Source organism: Gouania willdenowi, chromosome 11 (assembly GCF_900634775.1).
Source record: "Gouania willdenowi chromosome 11, fGouWil2.1, whole genome shotgun sequence".
In the NCBI taxonomy this organism is placed as follows: Eukaryota; Metazoa; Chordata; class Actinopteri; order Blenniiformes; family Gobiesocidae; genus Gouania; species Gouania willdenowi.
This window is the reverse complement of record NC_041054.1, coordinates 27,444,261-27,453,002: the sequence shown is the minus strand read 5'-3', so window position 1 is coordinate 27,453,002 and position 8,742 is coordinate 27,444,261.

Below are 8,742 nucleotides of genomic sequence, written 5' to 3'. Positions count from 1 at the left end.
ATAATATTAATAATAATAATAATAAAAATAATTATTATTAGTTAATTAATGGATCATTGAAGTAACTTATATGTATTGTTAATTTATTATTAAATAACTAATTAATAATAACTTTTATTACTTAATTTATTAGTGAGGATGCGGGAGGCATCCTTGCTAGGCTAATGCTAGGCTAACACTATTGTTAGGCTAACACTAATGCTAGGTTAGTGCAAACATTGTTGTTTGGCTAATGCTAACTTATGCTAATGCTAGCTAATGACATTTATTGGTAACTAATGCTAATACTAGTTATTGCTAAGCTAATGCAGTGCAGAGCACCTGCATCTTCACTTGAATTTTCATGGGGAAATGCAAATATTCTAGTTTTAATTAGTTCTTATTTTGGTGTATACACCATGTAGAGAAGTTAGAGAAATGAGGAACTTTATATTACTTATTACATTTTTTAATCTGTACTGTAACTGTAAAAACTATTTATAAATAATTGTCCCTCTGTAATGATGCAATTCTTGTAAACCTTTGATTGAGTGTTTCAAAATCAAAAAGACCTTTTTAGAAGTACTTACACATGATGGAGTGGGTACAAAACAACGTTTCTGCACACCTGCAATGGAAAAAGAAGCAGAGATTCTTATTTTTCAGTTGAATTGTCATCATATAGCATTTTAAAACTGTACATTGTTTTTTCCATGTATACAATCACTTACACTGCAGCTCACGATTGAGTCTTTCTAGAGAGATGAGGATTTCCTGCTCCTCAAAGGAGATGTCGATGACTGGCTGCCTCTGTGTTTTCCATCAGAATCCAGCTCATCTTCATCACTGGGATGTTTCTTCATCAGTTCTTCATACAGACTGACACAGCTCACACATGGAGAAGATGATTTATGGAATATGACATTTAGACTTTTCCTTTTCTAAACAGTATGATGCATACATCCCAACCCAAATTTCAAGTATTTTTTAGTTTAACTTGAGGTCATTTCTGTCAATAAATTGCTAATGTATTATTATTATAACTATTACTATTATTATTTTACATCAGGTTTTTGTTATGGTTCATGTTGATTTATTGATCATTTACAACCTAATGGTTCCCAGTGCTCTCCCAGTAGGTGTGACGTGGACATCTGCACACATAATGGTTTATAAGTGAATGCACTCGTTCATGTGTGTAGTTATGTGTGCTAAGCATAACTACATACATACATATATATATATTGTACAGTGTAATAAAATGTTATTTCTTGTCTATACAGTGTGAGTATTTATTAGTGGAGTACCTATACCAGGCTTAACTCTTAACTACACTCATCCATGAACCCTCACCAATTCATTTAATTTAATTTGGAACATAAAGACAACAGCAGTGTATTTACTACAATGAAAATGCTAATAATAGTAATTTAGAAAACAATCAAACAAAGCAAAGTGAGAATAAATGATTAAAATCCTGCACATGAAGCCTGTACATATTAAAAAAGGAGTAGGAGGAAGTAGAAACGTATATGATCATAACCCTTGTACTAACAAATAACTTTGGGCTTTAAAGTGAGGCAGTAACAAAGCTTTACTTCACTAAATTTGGCCCTCAAAGAGTTGTACATTTCAAAATGTGACCCCATGCTGTGAACAATTCCTGGTGCGAACGCTGATTATGTTTATATATATATATACTATAGGATGTTTTATGTTCTGTTTTATTTATTTGTTGTTTCAAGGGCTCTTACAGAAAAAAACTAATAAACAAATGAATACCAAAAGCAGAAACAAATCTATTGGGAGTAAATATTTTTTTACTGTATTTTTTTAAATATTTCAAATAATCAAGACACTTTAGCCCTTCAGAATGTTAATTGTTATCTTGTTTAAAATAATTTAGTTGGTTTAAACATGGCATTAAAGGCTTGTTTCTTGTTCTATTTAGATTGTTAAAAAAATCATTATTTGCTTTTAGTCTTGGTATTTTATTTTTTAATAACGTTGCACGGTTTAATGTAGTTTAAACGAAGAATTTGAACTCGCCGTTTTGCTTCTTTTTACTTTAAATGAGCCCAAAAAGTAATCAATTTATCATGTTTGACTTTGTGTCGGATTTCTTCTGTTTCACAATTTATTTCATACCCAGTAACTCATTTTTTCTGTGCTAAAAAAAAGTAGGTTGGTAGGTTTTTTGTTGTTATACTGTAATTTCTCATGAAATGCACTAGGTGACAGCAGATCTCATTATATCCTCAAAGGTTTGCAGTGATTCTGTAAAAAAAAAAATTGTTTGGGTCTCAATCCAAAAACACAGGAACCTCATCAGCGAGAGAGATACTATATATACTTTTCTTAATTGAAAGTGTGCCAAAGTGTCAAATAAAAAAGATCCACAGTGCTTCTAACACCAACAAGGGCAACATGTGGCTCAGGGGCCACATGTGGCCTTTAGTCTAATTTTGTGCGGACCCAAAGTAACTCTACAAAATAACATAAACCACAGCAACACAAAATTACACAAAATGACTCTAAAAATTTAAAAAAAGACAACAAAACTTCACAAAATGATGACAAAAATCAGCCAATCAACCCACTCCAAAGACAGACGAAATCACAAAAAAAAACAGAAATACACAAAATGACACAAAAATAAGTTTAAACTAGACAAGACCTGTATTTGCAAGGCGAATGCGTATTTGGCAATTAACAATTGGCAAAAATAACAACCTGTATCTGGATTTGTTGACAAGTTATATAATGCAGGAAAAACAAAAGACTGACCATGACCTTGAATATGACCTTGAGCGAAGGTCAAAGCACACAAAACGACTACAAAAATAACAGAAAAATACACAAAATAGTCCGTCAGCGCACGTTTCTCAAAGATCCTCTGGAATTTATCACGACTGTACTTGGTCAGCGTTATAAATATCATTACTAGTAGTATTGGTACACATTCAGAGCCATAAATGCAATGGTACTAATAATTTGCCAATTAACTTCTTTCGGTGTTTCAGTTTTTGGCAAGAATTTTAATTTGGGTGCATCCCTAGTATTCAAGGTGCAGAATAGAACACACTGGTAGTTTGGTTCATCTGCTATGCAGGATTCTTTGGCCACGAGCACTAACCAGTAACTACTAATGGAAAAAGTGCTGAATCACTGCATGCCATTTGTATTTTTATAATGGAATTACATTAAAGCAATAATTGGAAATTCTGTGATATGTGTCTTAATGGTTCTTTGTATTTAACACAAGGATTAATTCCACTATGTTTGTTATATTTTCTATCTCTCCAGGATGAACTTGATGAAGTAGTGAAGACCTGGAATTCTCACCCAATTCGTGCACAATCAACACATGATTTGGTTACAGGACGACCAGCCATTATGTATTTATACCCAGAAATGCATAATGCTGAAGACTGACTGAAGCCGGTTTGTGTGGAGGAGATCACTGTTTGTTTGGAGGAATGTACTCCAAACAAACAGTTTCCATGTGATGACAGTGTTTGAACTTTGCTGCCTCTTGGTGTCAGAAAATGAATGGGATGCTCCAGCTGATGCTTATGCTGCATGTGATTTGTACATCCAGTTAAGAGAAAAAATGATGCAGACTGTGTAAAATATACAACTATAGTTCTCACACATTGGAGACTATAAAATAAAAAATGTTATACTTTGTGGTCAGCCAGTGTCTGTAAAAAGATGCATTAATAGGGAACCTACATTATTTGATAATAAAAACTTAATCTTGATTTGCATTGCTGCTATTGTGTGTTATGTTCTGTTGGGAGTTTAGGTATTCTGTGTCTTTGTTTATTTTAAGTCTGTCATGAGTCTGCTTAGTTAGTCATTGTTTACCTCCTTATTCACTCCCTGTTCCTTGATTTTGCCTGTTCCTGTTCATGTTTTTCTGCCTGCCCAGTTTTTCTACTCTCCACAGCTGCTCCTCATTTTCTCGTCAAGTCAGAGGAGGTTTTATATACTCCCTCAGTTCAGTCAGTCGGTTGCGGGATCTGTGTGTGTTTGTTTGTATGGTGTCTCTCCTCCTCGTGTCCTGCTGAGTTTTGTTCCCTGTACCTCCTGCCTCGTTGGATTTAAGTTACTTTTGTTTGGTAAATAAACATGGACTGGTTCCAAGAACGCTATTCCTGCATCCTGCCTCCATCTTTCCCTGCATTTGGGTCCATACCCACAACTAACCGTGACAGAATGATCCCGCCTCAAGTGGACCCAGCGGAGATAGATTTGGCTGAGATGGACACGGCAGAAAGGACTGCCTACTGGCAGAGCTACCTGCTGGAGGCCAGGGAGGCGCTGTTGTATGAATGGGAGGACGAGCCTGTTAGGGATTCCTACTGGGGAACTCGACTGGCTTTGGGAGGACCCCGGAGCTTACAACGAGGTAGAGGTCGTTCGAAAAGGAAGGGTCAGCCCCGCCAGTCTCGAAGTTCCCAGGTTAGCATCCCTGTATCCCCTAGCTTCCAGGCTAGCGTTCCTGTGTCTCCTAGCTCCCAGGCTAGCGTTCCTGTGTCTCCTAGCTCTCAGGCTAGCGTCCCTGTGTCTCCTAGCTCTCAGGCTAGCGTCCCTGTATCTCCTAGCGTCCGGGCTAGCGTCCCTGTATCTCCTAGCGTCCGGGCTAGCGTCCCTGTATCTCCTAGCGTCCGGGCTAGCGTCCCTGTATCTCCTAGCGTCCGGGCTAGCGTCCCTGTATCTCCTAGCGTCCGGGCTAGCGTCCCTGTATCTCCTAGCGTCCGGGCTAGCGTCCCTGTATCTCCTAGCGTCCGGGCTAGCGTCCCTGTATCTCCTAGCTCCCGGGCTAGCGTCCCTGTATCTCCTAGCTCCCGGGCTAGCGTCCCTGTATCTCCTAGCTCCCGGGCTAGCGTCCCTGTATCTCCTAGCTCCTAGTCCCGGCTCCCCGCACCCGGCCGCCGCCTGCCCTGCCGCCAGTCCCGGCTCCCCGCACCCGGCCGCCGCCTGCCCTGCCGCCAGACCCGGCCGCCGCCTGCCCTGCCGCCAGTCCCGGCTCTCCGCACCCGGCCGCCGCCTGCCCTGCCGCCAGTCCCGGCTCCCCGCACCCGGCCGCCGCCTGCCCTGCCGCCAGACCCGGCCGCCGCCTGCCCTGCCTCCAGTCCCGGCTCCCCGCACTGGGCTCCCCGTCACCGCCGGTGCCGGCTCCCCGCACCAAGGTCGCCACCGGTGCCGGCTCCCCGCACCAGGCCGCCAACTCCCAGGTTTCCTGTCTCGTCTGAGCCCTCTTCGCCGGAGGTCTTCCCGTCTGCCTCGTCTGAGCCCTCTTCGCCGGAGGTCTTCCCGTCTGCCTCGTCTGAGCCCTCTTCGCCGGAGGTCTTCCCGTCTGCCTCATCTGAGCCCTCTTCGCCGGAGGTTTTCCCGTCTGCCTCGTCTGAGCCCTCTTCGCCGGAGGTCTTCCCGTCTGCCTCGTCTGAGCCCTCTTCGCCGGAGGTCATCCCGCCTGCCTCGTCTGAGCCCTCTTCGCCGGAGGTCATCCCGCCTGCCTCGTCTGAGCCCTCTTCGCCGGAGGTCATCCCGCCTGCCTCGTCTGAGCCCTCTTCGCCGGAGGTCTTCCCGCCTGCCTCGTCTGAGCCCTCTTCGCCGGAGGTCTTCCCGCCTGCCTCGTCTGAGCCCTCTTCGCCCGGCCCGCCGAAGGTCTTCCCGTCTGCCTCGCCGGCTCCGCCTCATGGGAGGCCGCCGGACTCCTGGTCCCCTGCTTCTCCGGCTCCGCCTCATGGGAGGCCGCCGGACTCCTGGTCCCCTGCTTCGCCGGCTCTGCCTCATGGGAGGCCGCCGGACTCCTGGTCCCCTGCTTCGCCGGCTCCACCTCATGGGAGGCCGCCGGACTCCTGGTCCCCTGCTTCGCCGGCTCCGCCTCATGGGAGGCCGCCGGACTCCTGGTCCCCTGCTTCGCCGGCTCCGCCTCATGGGAGGCCGCCGGACTCCTGGTCCCCTGCTTCGCCGGCTCCGCCTCATGGGAGGCCGCCGGACTCCTGGTCCCCTGCCTCGCCGGCTCCGCCTCATGGGAGGCCGCCGAACTCCTGGTCCCCTGCCTCGCCGGCTCCGCCTCATGAGAGGTCGCCGGACTCCTGGTCCAGTTTCATGGGAGGCTGCCTTGACGGGGTTTCGACCCTCCTCCGGACCCCCGTCCACTCACCCGGGTTTGGTTTTTGGGGTGGTTTGAATTTTTTTTTAGGAGCGTTTGGAACCCGCTCCTTAAAGGGGGGGTTATGTTATGTTATGTTCTGTTGGGAGTTTAGTTATTCTGTGTCTTTGTTTATTTTAAGTCTGTCATGAGTCTGCTTAGTTAGTCATTGTTTACCTCCTTATTCACTCCCTGTTCCTTGATTTTTCCTGTTCCTGTTCATGTTTTTCTGCCTGCACAGTTTTTCTACTCTCCACAGCTGCTCCTCATTCCCTCGTCAAGTCAGAGGAGGGTATATATACTCCCTCAGTTCAGTCAGTCGGTTGCGGGATCTGTGTGTGTGTGTTTGTATGGTGTCTCTCCTCCTCGTGTCCTGCTGCGTTTTGTTCCCTGTACCTCCTGCCTCGTTGGATTTAAGTTACTTTTGTTTGGTAAATAAACATGGACTGGTTCCAAGAACGCTATTCCTGCATCCTGCCTCCATCTTTCCCTGCATTTGGGTCCATACCCACAACTAACCGTGACAATGGTGTATGATACAGATGCATGAAGCCATTTTATTTGTTCTGGCAAGGAGGTTTTCTCATTAATTCCAGTTTTTACAGTTTTGCTATGAGTATTTTGTTTTTAAATAGAATGGGAAAAGTCTTGCTACAGTTTATCTGTAACAGTTGGAAAGAAGTTTGAAATACAAAACATTTGTTTAACTGATTGTTTGCTTTTTCAGATGTGACTTTACACAGCTTACACACAGGAAATGTTTTTTGATAGACATTTATCAAGTATAAATAACACAATGAAGCCCAAACTAATCAGTGAATATCACTGAAATCTAGATGACATTGCACGTTGTTGGTGTTTTGCCCTTGAAGGTTGATTAAAAGTTTTCACTCAAACTACATGTAAATTGAAACAAAACAAAAAGAAGTGAGACTTAACAGCCTTTTACAAGAATGGTACAGCTTTTAAGCATGTTCATAAGTCTTAGAAGTGCTTTTGTAATTTGAAGAGTTTTTTTAATCAAATGCTACAATATTGGTGAAATTGTTTAAAATTCTTTTGTTTTAAACTAAACAAATGTGTTGACTATCACAGAATGTGTAATGTTAATCTTCAGTAACTACAATAAAGAGTAAGGAGATGTGTGTACAGGAAATCTGAATTGTAATTATATATTATTAAAACAACTGAAAATCACCTGACAAGATTTGACATTCTGATATTGTGAAGGTTTTTGACTTTACTGTCCAGCTATTGAAGACTGTGCTAAGATTTCTGTCATTTATCATTCAGGACATGATGGAAGTGCAGGAGAAATCTCAACATTTTTTAATGATCAGTTTTTGTTCTGTGTCATACAATTCAAAGTTACATCATCAATTTTAAGAAACAAAACCACAATTTGTTAAATATAGTGGGTTTTTTTTTTATTTTCCATTACAATTGTTAAAGATTTTAAAATGTTTTGTTTCTATTAATAACAATTACACAGCTAAAGGTGTTTCAACTAGGCCTCAACAATGGCTCAGCTTAAAAACTACAAATGGCAATGTTAAAATACAAACCCTGGTTTAAATGGCCTCTGAATGGTTTACACACATAGGAAACAAATGACAAGTTTCATATCCAAGTAATTTGTAAACTGCACTTGAAACAATACAGTAACTTAAAATAGAAATATAAATGCACAAATTTAAATTATGTGCAATAATAGTGAAATGTCAAACAAAAACAGTAAAAATCAAACTTCCAACAAAATGCAGCTTTGGTTGAATGAACAATGATATCAGCTAAACCAGTCTGTAAATTAAAAAAATATTTTTAAACATGAGTCCAAAGTGGTAAATCAAATTAAACAAAAGACCTGAACTCAGTTGCAAAAAATAGTGCAAATAATCTGTGAGATTCTTGTAAATTATAAAACTAAAAGGCTGTTGAGAGTCTTCTGGAGCAAAAATTACGAAAAGTTTGATTTCTGACTCTTTGTATTGCATTTAAAACTTTTCATCTATATCACAAAAGAATAGTTTTTGACACAGCTGCAATTTCAGTGCATTTTTTGGCCCACATTTGAGTGCTGGTCGAATATCTGAATTGTATTTTCAGCACTAAACAATATCCATAACCCATACATTGCTTTCCAGCCCTGCATTAAAATCCGAACGAAAATCTGGGAAGTTATCGTAGTTGTCAGCTATGTGAAGGATTTTGCCACATGTGTGTGCAACAGGTCTTCTTGTAAACTCAGACAAATCCTGAAATTCCACATAGATGCTGTCTGTTACAGTAAAATCAGATCCTGTGCAGAAGCAAAGTAAGTTTTGGAGTTTTACATCATCTAGCTCTCTTATGTATTTTTTTAGATGTTTACCTACTTCTTTTTGCTTTGGAGATAAATCCTGAGGAAACTTCAGCAGCTGACAGACCTTTTTTGTCGTTGGTCTTAGGTCAGACAGCAACTTGGTAAGTTCTTCTGGACTGAGAGTAAGATTATCATGCATTACTTCCCTCCAACAGTCAATAACGAACATTGGTTTTTGGACTAGCTCTTTGTGAGCTATCTCTGCAAGTATTGCAGGAAAAAAGTCTCAGCTGTG